A 16690-nucleotide genomic window follows, 5' to 3' on the forward strand; every position below is an offset into this window, starting at 1 on the left:
GAGGGTGATTGGATTAAAGTCAAGCTCCCCACCAAAGTTCGTAAAGGAGCCTCGTTGTTTTCTGAACCCAAGCAAGTTGTGAAAGACTTGGGTTCGTCAGTGTTGGTCAAAGGAGGAGCTATTTGGAATAAGGAAAGGGTGGCTTTTCCGTTTCAATGTTAATTTGTCTTCAGTTAGTTGGAGACAGGGACTTTCTTGTGACTCTACCTAATCAACCACTAGATGTCATATATCTATGCTCTTGATTTGTGCCAGGACTTGCAGCGCATCCAATGTTTTACCTGTTAAACCACGAGTGTATAATATTTATTTTACAGGTTTCAATTTCAGTTGTTCAATATGTGTTTTACAGGTTTCAATTTTAGTGGGTCCTCACCCACACAGTTACTTGTTATGTTTAAGGAGGAGAGGTGTTAGGATGTGCAGTGTTTCCAATGTTTACCTGTTAAACCATGAGTGTATAATATTTCCTTCACTATGTCTATTGTCACTTAGATACTATAGAACATAGAACTGCATCTTATGTAGCAGGGTTCCAAGGAGAGCCAGTGAAGAAGCAGGGCCTTAGTGGGAAGATTGTACTCCTCCTGCTGGGGGTCGTCTTATGTCATCAACTTGCAAATAAAAGGTTCTTTACCTTTAAACTACTGGTTATGTGAAAGCCTCCCTTTGTACATAACAAGGTGGCAATACAAGTTTTACCTTTGGTACAAGCCTGTACTACTATGTCAGAGTGGTAGCAGTGGCGGAGCAGCTAGGCTTATCTCAAGAGTATATGAGTAGTAGCAGAGATTACACAAAGGGACCACAATTACTGTGACTCAAGCAAACACTGACTCAAGGTTTCAGGAAAAAAAATATAAGTACATTTATTTTTAAACCATTCGTTATAAACACAACACTTCTATTAAACTTAAATTAAAAACCACACGTTAAATATACTACCACTAACCAATTCACTTTGTACAGTAAGTCTCAAGGTAAGTACCCTGTGTTAGGGAGAATTCTCTGTTTAAGCTGAATTTCCTAACCTAGCGAGTCCCCCAGCAGCTTTGCTGGATTTCTGGAGTTTGTTTTTTTCTCCTGCCAAGAGTGAGACTTTTTCTCCCACTCTTGGACATGATTTATGGTGTTCCTTTGAATGTTAATGTGTTTTATGGGCTATGGGGTCCTTTACTCCATAGGGTCTCATGTGTTTTTTCTATATGTGTTACACAGCACCCTCCGTGCAGTAACACCGGGGTGTCATAGTGACCCCCCCACCATAGACTCCATACCCTGGGACTGACTTCTGTCTCCCAGGGCATGTAAAGTCACCATTGGCTTTACTAGTCCCAAATTATTAACAGAAACCAGTACAAACCATCATATTGTGGACGTAGTGGTAGGGGCAATTCGATTTCCCCTGGGTCTGTTATTCGAGGGGGCACTGTCCCGTCCCCCCTCGTCGATTTTTGGGTGGTGGCAGTGGATACTACTTTTTATATTCAACCACGAATATATCTCTATGGGATTTTCCCATTGTTCGAGGCTAATACTTTTTAACATAGCCTCGGACATACCGCCGGTTTATTTATTTAATATTAATTCACCGGTTGGTATTTTCTGCCAGAACTCTGTTTTAAAATGGCGTTTGTGTTCGCCTCTGTAACTCCAAACCAAAGGTCGAGCCCTTTGTTCCACTTTTTGGCGGGCTTCTCCACAGAAGCCTCCAAAAGTGGTGCCACTCTGTCTGGGTACCACAGGGGGTGCGGGAGGGGGTTTAGGCACCCTGGACTGAGTTACCTTGGTAACTCAAGTCGCACTCTTGTGTGATTGGCCCAAGTGTTGAGCCGGCTCACCACTTAGCATGTTTGATTGACAGCTAGGCTGAGTGAATGGGGGTGTGCTGCATAAAAGCAGGGCTTTTGGGACTGGAACTTCAGAAGTCGGCACAGGACCTGAAAATCCGACGAGGGAGAAGCTGAGCCGACCTGCTACGACGACACCACCGGTGGAGCCCTGCTGAATCTACTCACCACTTCCCAACGACAGAGGAGATCTCCCTGCTGGAGAGTCTTCTTTCCCTGACTGGTGGGCACAACCAGTTTACCTTCTTTTCACGCATCCCAGGACGTCTTGTGGTCGAATTGCCCGTGTCAAGCACCCCGGCAACCAGATAGCCACTTACCACTGGACCGCGAATAAAAGGACCGCTCCTTTTAATTGAGAACTCCGCGGCTGGTTTCTTCCCTGGCAGTGCAATGGACTACTGCTGGACTACTGCTTTCCTCCCCGACGAGATCCTCTCTTCCTCTGGAAGAAGCACCGACTTGCACCCGCTGCCAGGAACAACTGCCCCCGCTGGAGCGTTCTCACCATTTTAAGGTACCGTGTCCGCCAGGCCTCCCTTTCTAAAGATTGCTACAAGGTAATAATAATCCCTTAACCTTCTGGACTGGGCTGGCAGCCTTGACCATTTAACTGGTCCCTTTCTTTTTGGTCCAACCTTTTCTGAACTTATTGCGAGACTTTTGAGCACTTTGAACCATGTGACCTGGGACACATTTCGACCGGAGCCTCTTAAAGTGGGTCCGGCCTTGTTAACTTTGACTTTACGGTTTTAACCTGCCTTCTCCTCCTACTGTGTTCTTCCGAAAGTGTTGGGATCTGTTTCTATCTTTGCTCTGCCATTCTCTCCCTTTTAAACCGATTGATTAGAGTGCCATCTTCGTTAAGCGCTCACCGCTGTCTGAAAATAAGTGTTGCTTTACTAAAGACTTGTCTAACTAATCGTTGAAGGGAGTGTATATCTTTTAGTGACCGTGTTTTTGAACTGCTTGATATTAGTACCAGTGTGTTTTACTAGATGTGGCGTAGAGGTCAGCTTGCCAAGCTTAAAGAAGGACACTCTGACCTCGCATTTCACCATACCCATGGTCCCTATAGATCCAGAGCAGCCATCACGCATGCACGCGGTAAAGGCGTAAATAGATAGTGGAGCCATAGGAAACTATTTGGACTGCGGATTGGCTTCCAGGATGAATCTATCTCTCACCCGAAAGACCACTGCCGATGTTTTCACCACTGTTGATGGAACTGAAATTGCCTCTGGACCCGTAACTCATTCCACTGCAGAGATGACATTGCTGGGTCAGGATGGACACCGAGAGGTTATGGTGTTTGATTTAATCAAGGCTCCACAGTTTCAACTGATACTGGGAATCCCTTGGTTGGAAAAACACAATCCCTGTATTGATTGGCGAGAGAAGAGACTAACCTTCCCAGAATGTGCTAACACCTGTTACCCAAAGAGAACTTTAAATTCAGTACTGGCCCCAATAATCCCAGCTGCCATACAATTACCTGCTGAATACCAAGACTTACAGGATGTCTTTCAAAAGGAGCAGGCAAACACCTTACCACCGCACAGATCGTATGATTGTCAAATAGATCTCATACCAGGAGCACAACCACCTTGCAGCAGAATCTATGCCCTCACGGAACCTGAAAATCTCCCTTTGCGCCAGTACCTAGACCAGTATCTTGCTAATGGCTTCATCCGTCCGTCCAAGTCCCCTGCATCTTCCGCTTTGTTCTTCATGCCTAAAAAGGAAGGCGACCTTAGAACATGCATTGACTACCGCGCACTGAATCAGATAACTATCAAGAATCGATACCCATTGCCTTTGATCCCTGAACTACTAGACCAGGTAAAGAACGCTTGTATATACACAAAACTAGACCTTCGGGGGGCATATCATCTGGTACGCGTCAAAGAGGGTGACGAATGGAAGACTGCTTTTCGCACCAAGTACGGATTATTTGAGTACCAGGTGATGCCTTTCGGACTGTGTAACGCACCGGCGGCCTTCCAGTTCTTCATGAACGATGTCTTCCGAGAGCTCATCGATGTTTGTGTAGTCGTTTACATCGACGATATCTTAGTATACTCCCTATCAGAATCCGATCATGTAAAGCACGTCTGAGCAGTCCTAGAGAAGTTACGCCAGTATAAGTTATATGCTAAACTGGAAAAGTGCATCTTTCACACTACGGAAGTAGAGTTCCTTGGATTTATTCTGACCCCGAAAGGAATCCGGATGGATACACGTAAGGTGGACGCAATTCTTAATTGGCCTTCGCCAAGCTCAGTCAAAGGAGTTCAAAGCATGCTCGGCTTTGCCAATTTCTACCGCAGGTTTATCCCGGACTTCTCACACATTGTACATCCCATTACAACACTATTGCGAAAGAATAAGCGCTTTGCATGGACAGAAGAAGCCGAGAACGCCTTCCAAGAGTTAAAAAAGAAATTCACGTCTGCTCCTGTATTACGACACCCGCGCCCAGAGCTTCCCTACATAGTGGAAACAGATGCATCCAGTTCAGCTATGGGAGCAGTGCTCTCCCAAAAGGATCCCGAAACTAACCAGCTGCACCCAGTGGCGTTTTGGTGAAGAAAGTTTTCGGCTCCCGAATTAAATTATGCCATAACCGACAAGGAGCTGTTGGCCATCAAGTCCGCCTTCAAGGCTTGGCGGCACTATCTGCTGGGCGCCAGACATACCATTACGGTCATCACTGATCACTGCAACTTACAATACCTAAAGGTAGCCAAGGCCCAATCTTCACGCCAACTCCGTTGGGCATTGTTCTTCGCCAAGTTTGATTTTGTAATAACCTATCGACCAGGTTGTAAAAATGGAAAAGCTGACGCCCTGTCCCGAATTGGAATGGGAGAAACAGAAAGAGCTTTAGAACCTGTACCCATAATTCCCGAACAGAGGATCCTTGGTCTGACATCCATACACTCTCTGGAGGACATTCAAGAAAGGATCCACCAACTCTTTGATTCCGATGCCTTACAGGGCTTGGCAAGGAAAGGTCCAGAGTATTCTGTCACCAACAATCTACCTTATTACCAAGGCCGGCTATTTCTGCCACTAGAGGAACTACAGAAACTTGTCATTTCTCATTACCACGACATCTTGATGGAAGGGCATCCTGGCATTGCAAAAACTGAAGCCAAAATCCAGGAACAGTTTTGGTGGCCCACCTGGCGAAAAGATGTCAAGTTGTTTGTCATGTCTTGTGGCATTTGCGCTCAAAATAAAGGGGAAAAGAAAAAACCTGCTGGATTATTACAACCATTAGACATACCACCTACTCCTTGGCATACCTTGTCATTAGACTTTATCACAGATTTACCCCCGTGCAACGGTTATAACACCATTCTAGTTATTGTAGATCTTTTTTTCTAAAATGGCCCATTTCATTCCTTTAAAAGGAATACCTTCAGCTTCAATCCTGGCCAAGGAGTTCCTTGAAAATGTTGTCCGCCTACATGGCTTTCCTTCCGTGTTAATTTCGGACCGGGGAAGTCAATTTATTTAACATTTTTGGAGGAAGTGCTGCCAGCTGGCACAAATTGATGATAGGCTTTCAACCAGCCACCATCCCCAGACCGACGGTCAAACAGAGAGAACCAACCAGACTCTTGAACAATACCTACGTTGTATGCTACATCAATCTGAGGGGGATTGGAAAGACATTCTTTGGATCGCCGAGTATGCATACAATAATTCTGTACACTCAGGAACTAAACAAAGCCCTTTTTTTACCATATATGGTCACCATCCTCGAACCTCAGATTTAGATTCTCCCCAGCATTTAGACATGCCCGCGGTGGACCATCTCCACGGTGTTATCACACAAGCCTTTAAAGAGGCGACTGCACATTTACAAAAGGCTAAGGATAAATACAAGAAGGATGCTGATCAACACAGGAGTGAAGCACCGCAATACCAAGTAGGGGACCAAGTATGGTTAGCCACCAAGTACTTACCACTCAAGGGAACACAGACTTTTAACCCCAGGTATTTGGGACCTTATTCTATTAAGGCTATAATTAACCCAGTGGCCGTCAAGTTGGACCTGCCTGGTCATATGCGTGTTCATCCTGTTTTTCACGTGTCTCTTTTGAAGCATGTGCAACCAGGAACTAGGCTAACCACCGCACCTGAACCTATCCTCATAGACAGAGAACCCGAATTCGAAGTCAAGAATATCTTGGACTCTAAAAGGGTGAGATCAAAACTCTTCTATCTCATTGATTGGAAAGGTTATGGTCCACAAGAAAGATCTTGGGATCCTAGTGACCATGTGCATGCACCTCAATTAGTGAAAAGGTTCCACCAAGAATTTCCAGACAAACCTAGGCCGAGAGGGAGAACAGCTTTAGGAGGGGCCTTGAGGGGGAGTGCTGTCACGATGCCTGCCCCCGGAAAGCCAGACCAGGCCCAGCAACCCCGGAAGCAGGCATCATGCCACTTGAAGCATGCCCAAAAACCCCAGTTAGGGGCTATTTGGCTACAGTCCTGGCGCCTGTGGCGCCAGGCTCATAAGAATAAAGTCAGTCCTGGCGCCATGGGCGCCAGGCTCATTACAGAAAACTTACCTGATGCAGACCATGCTGCACAAAGCCACAAGCCAAATGAGGCTTAGAGGGACTATTTTACCTCAGGGACTCCTTTCCTCTCGGGTGGGGCTGTGGAAGAATACTTACCTGGGACTTCTTCCAAGGCTATTTAAGCCACACCCAGACAGCCACACGTGCTTCGCGTTATTCTGCGTGCTGCAGCGTAACACTCACCGTGTCTTCAGCAGCTCCAGTCTTCAGCCACGCCCGCTTCAGCCCTGGAACACCTGGAACAAGAAAAGGAGAAGGAGAAGAGGTCAGAACAAAACCCTTACCTGAATCCTTGATCCAGCACATCGTCGATCTGGAAGAGAGAAGCCTTCAAAGGTGCGTTGCCACGCACCTCGCAGCGCCGCGCTGAACTCACCATCCGGGGCTGCATTCCTTTACTCCATCGCGAACCCAGCATCTCCAGGCCATTCTTCAACACCTGGGGGAGACCAGAACAAATAGGTGAGCAAGGGCAATACAAACCACCCCCAAAGACTTACCTGATTACCACATTTGGGTACTCACCTCATCTCGGGTCGGCGCAGTCAATCCTGCATCACCGCCGCACCCCAGCCCCTAAGGGGAAAACAAGGACAATACAACCTACCCCCAAAGAGTTACCTGATTTATCACAGGGGGTACTCACCTCATTTCGGGTCGGCGCAGTTAATTCTGCATCATCGCTGTACCCCGGCCCCAAAGGGGAGAACCACAATAGACTTACCAGGATCTTACCAATTGCCACTTGGAACTCTTCTAGTGGTTTAAATCTGCAACCTGCAAGGAATCTGGCAGAGTGAAGATCAGACTTTTGAACTCTTACGAACGATTGAACTTTAGAGTCAATACTGGAACTCGCCAATTTCTCCATGCCAGTGAAGTAACTGGTCGTCTACGCGCCCCTGCGCTCGACGCAGGATGGAGAGCTCACCTTTCCAAATCATCAGGTGAGATTAAGAGGGGACTTCAGGAGTGTTCTGTGGGCAGACAAGGGTAGTGGGAAGGCGGGTTAACGCTCAGATTACGGGAGGTTAATTCCCCTTCTCCATTGCAGAAAGATATTCGTACGAGTCCAACAAACAAAGCTAAGTGGGTCTGTCCAGTCTGTCATCTCGGCTCTACGTGTTACTCTGGTGGAAGCAACAGCGGGCTAGTCCAGATCGACGCCCCCGTGGGAATCAGGTGAGCGTAACAGCAGTGGAGGGGAGGTTCCTTTCGCTATTACTCGTCCTTCAGTAAAGCGAGAGGAGCTAGCAGTCAAAGAGGCCATCATAAGAGTGCCAGAGGTGGAAACAAAGGTACTCGAGGTGCCAAGGCCGCTCGGGCAGTTGCCTCTTTGCCCTCAGGCAACGCCGCAGCCGCTACCACTCAGTCATGAGGCCAGGTCCCATGGTTCGCCGGTTGGGAGAAGGCTGGCGCAGCATCTTGTAGAGTGGCAAGCCATTACTTCGGATGTGTGGGTTCTGGAGATCATAACCCACGGCTACTGTCTTCCTTTTCGGCAGAGGCCTCACGACAATCTACCAGGGAACCTCTCTTTGAAGAGTCCGGATCCGCTCCTTGCGCAGGAAATTCAAGCCCTGCTGGAGAAAGGCGCAATAGAACTGGTGCCTGTAGCGGAGAGGAACATGGGATGGTATTCCCCTTATTTTTTTATTTCAAAGAAAGACGGGGGATTGAGACCCATCATGGACTTGCGCGGTTTGAACAAACTCCTCAGGAAGGACAAGTTCAAGATGGTGACTCTTTCTCAAGTCCTCCAGGCCCTTCAACTTCAGGACTGGTTGGTATCTCTCGACCTCAAGGATGCTTACTTCCATGTGCCGATCCATCCTAAGCACAAAAGCACAAGAAGTACCTGAGGTTCGCGGTTGGCGACTCGCACTTTCAGTTTCGGGTCTTGCCGTTCGGATTGCCCTCCGCCCCTAGGGTTTTCACCAAGCTCATGGTGGTGGTGGCAGCACATCTCAGGAAAGGGGGGATTCACATCTACCCCTACCTGGACGATTGGTTGATCAGGGGGAGCTCTCCCTAGCAAGTCCAGCATCATCTGTCCGTCACTTGCCACTCCCTTCACAGGCTGGGCTTCTCCCTCAATTTAAAGAAGTCCCATTTGACACCAACGCAGCGGCTCCAGTACATTGGAGCAGTGCTCGACACGTCCCTGGGGCAGTGTTTTCCTCCTCAGGTGAGGGCTCTTCACATTCAGCAGATGGTGCACAAGTTTCAGTTTGCCCAGAATCTCCCAGCGTCCGTATTCTTGAGACTGCTCGGCCTCATGGCATCCTGCATTCTTCTGGTGCCAGAGGCTCGTCTGCGGATGAGATCTTTACAGTGGGCACTCAAGCTCCAGTGGTCTCAGTCCTCCGGCAGGCTGTCGGACCCTGTTCAGGTGCCGCCCTCGGTTGCCCGGGACCTTCTGTGGTGGGCCGTCGAGGGCAATCTGATGAAAGGGGCCCCATTTTGGCTGCCCTGGCCGGAGGTGACGATCGTGACGGACGCATCCCTCATGGGATGGGGAGCTCATGCCAATGAGTTGACCGTCAACGGTCGTTGGTCTCCGTCGGAGTCCAGACTCCATATCAATGTGTTGGAGCTGAGGGCCGTCAGGCTAGCCCTGAAGGCTTTTCTGCCGACTGTGCGCGGAAGGAGTGTCCTGATTCTAACGGACAACACGGTGGCCATGCACTACCTCAACAAAAAGGGGGGGTAGGGTCACTTCCGCTGTGCAGGGAGGCGATGCAGCTCGAATTCTGGGCCATCCAGCAGGAAGTTTCGATCTCGGCGGTTCATCTGGCCGGAGACGACAACGAGACGGTGGACGCTCTGAGCAGTCAGAGTTCGATCTCTCTCGAGTGGGAGCTGGCTCAGGAGATTCTCCTGGAGATCTTCACCCTTTGGGGGACCCCTCAAGTGGATCTCTTCGCCTCCAGTGTCAACCGGAAGTGCGAAAGGTTTTGCTCGCGGGAATTTCCTCCAAAAGGAGCCTTAGGAGATGCGTTCGTGGTGGAGTGGTCATTCCCACTGCTGTACGCGTTTCCTTCAGTCCCCGTCATCCCGCAAGTGCTGCAGAGGTTCGGTTCCCGGATGATCCTCATTGCTCCGGCGTGGGCCCGGAGGACGTGGTACCTGGACCTTCTCGACTTGTCCATCTGCCCGCCACGTCGTCTTCCCTACCGAGACGATCTGCTCTCACGGGAGGGGGGTCAGGTTCTCCATCCAGAGGTCAGATCCCTCAATCTTCACGCTTGGAATCTGAAAGGTTGAGGTATAAGGATTGGGAGCTCCCTGAAGACGAGATGGAGGTGTTGCTCTCGGCCAGGCGGCCGGCAACTGAGTCTCTGTACCGTTGCCATTGGAGAAAGTTCTGCGACTGGTGCAGAGTTCAGAATGTGGATCCTTTTGAATGTGACATTCCCATGGTTCTGTCTTTTTTGCTTTCGTGGGCCCACAGGGGCTTGCAAGTGGGGACCATTAAAGGTTACCTGGCGGTGCTGTCCATATTTAAGCGCTCGTCTGAAGAGTGTTCTGATTTTAAGATTCCTTTAATTTCGCAGTTTTTGAAAGGGCTCACTAATGTGTTCCCTCCGTCACCTTTTCTGGTGCCTGGTTGGGATTTGAACCTTGTTCTTAAGTTTCTTATGGGTGCTCCGTTTGAGCCTTTACATTCTTGCCCTTTGAGGCTGTTAACTCTGAAAACTGTGTTTTTGGTTGCGGTTACTTCCGCTCGCAGAGTGAGTGAGTTACAGGCACTTTCAGTTAAGCCACCCTTCACTGTGTTTCACAAGGACAGGGTTGTCCTTAGAGTTTGTCCTTCTTTTCTTCCGAAGGTGGTTTCGGAATTTCATTTGAGCCAGAAGGTTGTTCTTCCAGCGTTCTATCCTCCTCCACATCCCGGTAAGGAAGAGGAGAGGCTTCATAGGCTTGATCCTAGGAGAGCGTTGTGCTTTTATATCTCGCGCATGTCCCGGGTCAGAGTGGACGATCAACTTTTCATTGGTTACGCTGCAAAGCGTTTGGGACAAGCTGTGACGAAACAGACTTTGTCTTGTTGGATTATTTTAGCCATCTCCGAGTGTTACCGCTTGGCTGGTAAGGACCCTCCGGCTGGCTTGCGGGCCCATTCTACCAGAGGAGTGGCTGCGTCTACTGCCCTGCAGAGGGGAGTTCCTATTCGTCACATCTGTGATGCAGCCACCTGGGCTTCAGTACATACTTTTGTACGTCACTATTCCCTCGATTCCATCAGAGGGCAAGATCTGGCCTTTGGCAAGGCAGTTCTCTATTCCGAAATTTGATTGGGCATGCAACATTTGTATTCTAAATTCTTTCCCACCTCCTTGCTTGGTACTGCTTTGGGAGTCTGTCATAGATATGGAATACGTCGGAGGACCCAATCCCCTCGAAGAACAAGTTACTTTCTTACCTGGTAACATTCTTTCGATGGGATGGTCCGACGACGTATTCCATATCGCTCCCTCCCTGCCTTCCCCACTGCAGAATTTCTTTTGCGATTGCAGCTTGCGTTCCGCAAGGCCTTGTGTGTCTGACTGGCGGAAAACTGGTGGCACACGTTCTGGGAAAAAACTATAACTGATACTATGGGTGTCGTGCGTCCTACTTATCACATCGGGTGACGTCGGCCGTCGGATGAGGTCGTCGGGGACGGCGCATCAATGTCATCGACGCAGACGCCAAAGATTTTCCGAAGCAGCACAGCTGTGGACATTACCTGTCATAGATATGGAATACGTCGTCGGACCATCCCATTGAAAGAACGTTACCATGTAAGAAAGTAACTTGTTCTTTTCTAACTATGTCTGCTATGGAGAGTTATACCCTAGAATCATTGTCTGCCAAAACTGCTGATTGCTTAAAAGTATTGTGTAGACATAAGAATCTCTCTGAGAAGGGCAAGAAAATGGAACTTGTAGAAAGATTGTTAGAAAACCAAAGTCTCGGTGGTACAGAGGAATCTACCCCCCCCAGCAAATGTAGAAAACAGTAATGGTATTGATCTGGATCAAAGTCTTGATAATGAGTCAGAAGAGGAAAGTGAACCTAATGAAGTTAGCCACTCTGAGCCTCTGTCTGCCTTAGCTACTGTACCTACTGGGCCTATACCAGGTCCTACATGTAACCCTGCTTATTTTGAACTTGAAAAAATGAAGCTTGAATTAGAGTACAAACGTTTTATTGCTCAATCTGAACCAAACCAAGAGCTAGAGTTCAGAAGACTGAATGCCCAGGCTGAGCAGAAGCAAGCTGAGTTGAGACTCAGAGAAATAGAGCTTAATCATGAACTAGAAATGAAAAAGTTGTCTGTGGAAAATGCTTCTCTCTCCTCTGGTTCCTCTAGGAGTTCCAGTCCCAAAAGACGCCGGATGCCTAAGGAATTAGTGGGTATGTATGAACCTAAGTTGGATGTGTTAGATTGGTTCAAAATATTTCAGTATAATCATGGGCTCCAGGAAATCACAGGGAATGGGTTACTTCCCTGGTTGTTCTCTAGGCTTCCCCCTGTTGCAACTGATGTGGTAATGGAGTTGGGGGAGGTGGATAAGAAGGATTATGAATGTGTGCAACTAGCTTTAATAGCTAGATTTGAGAAGACCCCTTCCCAGTACCTTAAGAGGTTTAGGACCCTCACAAAGCATGATGGTACCCCTTGGGCTACCTGGGTGAGTGAAAGTTTGAAGAACTTAGAGGGATTGATTAAGGGTTACAGGGTTAACACTTATGAAGGAATGAAGAATCTTGTAATGTTGGAGTCAATTTATGATGCCTGCTCTTCTGAGCTCAGACAGCACTTGGCTGATTCAAAGGAATTGGATTCCAGGAAGTTAGCTAAGGCTGCTGACTTGTGGGTTGCCAACAGGGCCACTCACAAGGATTTTGGGGCTACTCAGAAAAAGGATGAGGGAAAACAGCCAGAAAAGGACTCCATAGAGAATTCTAATAATTCCAATTCCAAAGAGGGCCCCAAACAGAACCATAAGGGTAAACCACAAGGGAAACCGAATCAGGCTAGTGTACCTTCTGGTGCCAAACCAGAAGGAGGTCAGAACAAGCCACCATTCCAGAAAGCATTTGGTAAATGCTTTGTTTGTGGCTCTACTGACCATGTGAAAGGAGATCCCAGATGTAAGGGTAAACCTTCAGGGGTCCAGCTTGTCTCCTTGGCCTTCACTCCAGAGGAGGAAGTACAAATGGCAAGTGGAAACTTTCTATTACTGGCTGATGAACCCATTGGAGTCTCAACCAGTGTTTCTTTAGTGTCTCTGGGTTTGTGGGAACAACAGAACTTAGATGTCTATAATTCTATCCCAGATAATACTAAAGAGTATTATAAGGACAGTGTCCAGGTGAATGGTCAGGAGACTCCTGCCATTAGGGACACTGGGGCCAGCATAACTGTGGTGGACAAATCGTTTTTTCAGGCTGAGGATGTTGCTAAGGCACCCAAACGCCTCACCAAGTTAACTGGAGGGCCTGTGCAGATGCTTCCCCAATTACCAGTTCTCATCCAGTGTAATGACATGACTGTGAAGATACCTGTCAGCATACAAAGTGAGGTGCCAGGAAGGGTTCTGCTGGGTAATGACTTGAAAACTCTTGGAGTAGTGTCACATACCCCCAGACCTCCTAGTAAAAGGTTACAGGAGCTCACCAGACCTGCAAGGGAGAGAACCATGAGAGGTACTCCCAAGGAGATGATGAAGAAAGAGATCACTCCTGCTCCACTGGAGATGTCAGCTGCTGTATCTAAGAGACTAGAAGAAAAAGCCAGCACTCCAGTGCAGCCAACAAGGACTTCCCCTAGGTTGTCCAAAGTTACACCAGTAACTCCCCCTCCAGCTGAGGCTGAGGGGGAGGTACAACCCTGTGTGGTTGAAATAGACTCTGAGGAACAGCTAGTGGAAAGCCAGGAACTCATCGGAGATCTGGATCCTGTTGACCATCCTGAGCTGCAGTCTTTACTGGCAGAAGGTGGACCCAACAGGGCAGACTTCAGTAAGGGACAGAGAGAATGTCCAACTCTGGAAGGTCTTCGCCACCAGGCAGATGCTCAGGCTGAAGGTCAAGAGCCTGGGAAATATAGGTTACACTGGGAAGATGGCCTCTTCTACAGTGAACCAAAGGAGTCTGCACCTGGGGACAACAAACGACGTATAGTACCCCAAGAGAACAGACCACAGTTCTTGCAGTTAGCCCATGAGATTCCTTTGGCTGGTCACTTGAGTTTCAAGAAGACTAAGGAAAGGCTCTCACTCTACTTTTATTGGCCAAAGATGGGGGCTGAAGTAGATAAATACTGCAGGAGCTGCCACACCTGCCAGACTTCTGGTAAGGTTGGCTCTAAGAATGTGGCACCTTTAGTGCCTCTCCCTGTAGTGGGAGTCCCATTTGAGAGAGTAGGGATTGACATTGTTGGTCTCCTTGATCCTCCAACCTCCTCAGGCAACAGGTTTATACTTGTTGTAGTAGACCATGCTACTAGGTACCCTGAGGCAATTCCTATGAGGACTGTTACAGCTCCGGCTGTAGCTAAGGCCCTCCTTGGTATTTTTACCAGGGTTGGGTTTCCTAAGGAAGTAATCTCTGACAGGGGGTCGAATTTTATGTCCCACTATATGGAAGCCATGTGGAAAACCTGCAGAGTTACTTACAAGTTCTCAACAGCATACCACCCTCAGACAAATGGGTTGGTTGAACGGTTCAACAGAACCATGAAGAGCATGATAGGTGCTTTAGAGGACCCCCTTAAAAGAAAGTGGGACCTTCTACTGCCATGCCTTCTCTTTCCTTATAGAGAAGTCCCTCAGGAGGGAGTAGGTTATTCCCCCTTTGAACTTCTTTATGGTCATCCGGTCAGAGGTCCATTGGCCCTGATCAAGGAGGGTTTGGAGAGTGCTCCTTCCCCCAAGCCAGTCAGAGTAACTGACTATGTGATAGGTCTCCGAATGGAGGATGTCGCACATGATGGCAGAAGCAAGTGACAACTTGAAAGCTGGACAAGCATTGGTCAAGCACTGGCATGATCAAAAGACTAACATGGTTGAGTTTACTCAAGACCACCTAGTTCTCTTTATCATTCCAACAAAGCAGAGGGCCTTGCAGGACAAATGGATGGGACCCTTCAAGGTTGTGGGTAAACTTGGAGAGGTCAACTATCTGGGGGACTTGGGCAATCCCAAGGAGGCTCCAACAGTCTTCCACACCAACAGACTAAAAGCGTATGTCCCCAGACCTGATGTAGGAGCTTTGCTTCTAGCATTATCAGAAGAAGAAGAAGAGAGTGAAGCTCTTCCTGATCTCCTCAGAGGCTTACCTTTAGATGAAAAGATTGAAGGAGTAAATCTCTCTTCAAATCTGACACCTGAGCAACAGGAAGAGTGCAAATCTATGTTAAATCAGTGTGCCTCTCTGTTCTCACTTTCACCAGGCTTGACCCCTTGGGGACAGCATGACATACTCACTGGTGACTGTCTGCCAGTCAAAAGCAGAGGATATCGAATGTCATATAATGTAAGAACCCACATCAACGGTGAGGTCAACAAGATGCTTGATCTCAGGGTAATAGAGCCCTCTACTAGTCCATGGTCTAGCCCAGTTGTGTTAGTACCAAAGGCAGGATCTAAAGAACTTAGATTCTGTGTGGATTACAGAGCTCTTAATGCAGTCACTAAGACTGATGCCCACCCTTTGCCAAGGACAGATGAGTTGGTGGATAGACTTGGTGCAGCCAAGTTCCTCAGCACATTTGACTTGACGTCAGGCTATTGGCAAATAGCCCTGACAGACCATGCCAAGGCGAAAACTGCATTTTCTACCCCAGTTGGCTTATACCAGTTTAAGGTTATGCCTTTTGGATTGAAAAATGCACCTGCTACATTTCAAAGGATGGTAAACCAGGTTCTGACTGGGATGGAGGACTTCTGCATGGCATACTTGGATGACATAGCAGTGTTCAGCAATTCCTGGGAAGAACATGTGGACCACTTGAGATATGTTTTGCAGGCTCTTGGAAAGGCCAATCTGACCATAGAGGCGAGTAAATGCCAGATTGGACAGAGTAAAGTGGTCTACCTTGGACATGAGGTAGGAGGTGGAGAAATAAGGCCTTGGCCCAGTAAAATTGAAGCTGTGCAAAATTGGACACCACCTACTACTCAGACCCAGGTGAGAGCCTTCTTAGGCCTCACTGGGTACTACAGGAATTTCATAGAGAACTATGGGTCCATAGCTTCTCCACTGAATGTCATCTCCTCTCCTAAATTCCCTAAAAAGGTTAGGTGGAATGAGGAATGCAATCAGGCCTTTGAAACCCTGAAAAAGGCTCTTTGCCAAGCCCCAGTACTCAGAGCTCCTGACTAACACCAAACGTTCATTGTGCAGACAGATGCTTCAAATGTAGGAATAGGTGCAGTCCTCAGACAACTGGATGGGAAAGGTAGGGAGCACCCCATTTGCTTCATCAGTAGAAAACTGAAGGATCCTGAAACAAGGTGGGCAACCATTGAACGAGAGTGTTTTGCTATTGTGTGGGCTCTGAAGAAGTTTAGGCCATACTTGTATGGTTCTACTTTTGTCATTCACACTGACCACCAACCCTTGAGATGGTTAATGCAAATGAAAGGGGAAAACCCAAAACTATTGAGATGGTCAATCTGCCTGCAAGGGTTTGATTTCACCATTGAGCACAGGTCAGCGTGTCACCACCAAAATGCTGATGGTCTCTCTAGGATGTATGTCATCGACTAGAGGTATGAGATTCATCCAGGAGTGGATTAAATCCTCGTGTCCCTTAGTCTGGGGGGGGAGAGTGTTAGGGAGAATTCTCTGTTTAGGCTGAATTTCCTAACCTAGTGAGTCCCCCAGCAGCTTTGCTGGATTTCTGGAGTTTGTTTTTTTCTCCTGCCAAGAGTGAGACTGTTTTTCTCCCACTCTTGGACATGATTTATGGTGTTCCTTTGAATGTTAATGTTTTTTATGGGCTATGGGGTCCTTTACTCCATAGGGTCTCATGTGTTTTTCCCATATGTGTTACACATCACCCTCCGTGCAGTAACACTGGGGTGTCATAGTGACCCCCCCACCATAGACTCCATACCCTGGGACTGACTACTGTCTCCCAGGGCATGTAAAGTCATCATTGGCTTTACTAGTCCCAAATTACTAACAGAACCAGTACAAACCATCATATTGTGGACGTAGTGGTAGGGCTAATTCGATTTC

The 16690-nt window shown here is 47.9% G+C and overlaps 1 protein-coding gene across 2 annotated transcripts in view; it reads left to right on the forward strand.

Annotated features, from left to right (window-relative positions):
- The window catches only part of TRAPPC11 (trafficking protein particle complex subunit 11), a 1974021-nt gene that overhangs the window by 1459687 nt on the left and 497644 nt on the right, over positions 1–16690 (forward strand). The gene's annotated exons all lie outside the window — the stretch shown is intronic.

Source organism: Ambystoma mexicanum, chromosome 6q (assembly GCF_040938575.1).
Source record: "Ambystoma mexicanum isolate Mex_15411 chromosome 6q, UKY_AmexF1_1, whole genome shotgun sequence".
Lineage (NCBI taxonomy): Eukaryota > Metazoa > Chordata > Amphibia > Caudata > Ambystomatidae > Ambystoma > Ambystoma mexicanum.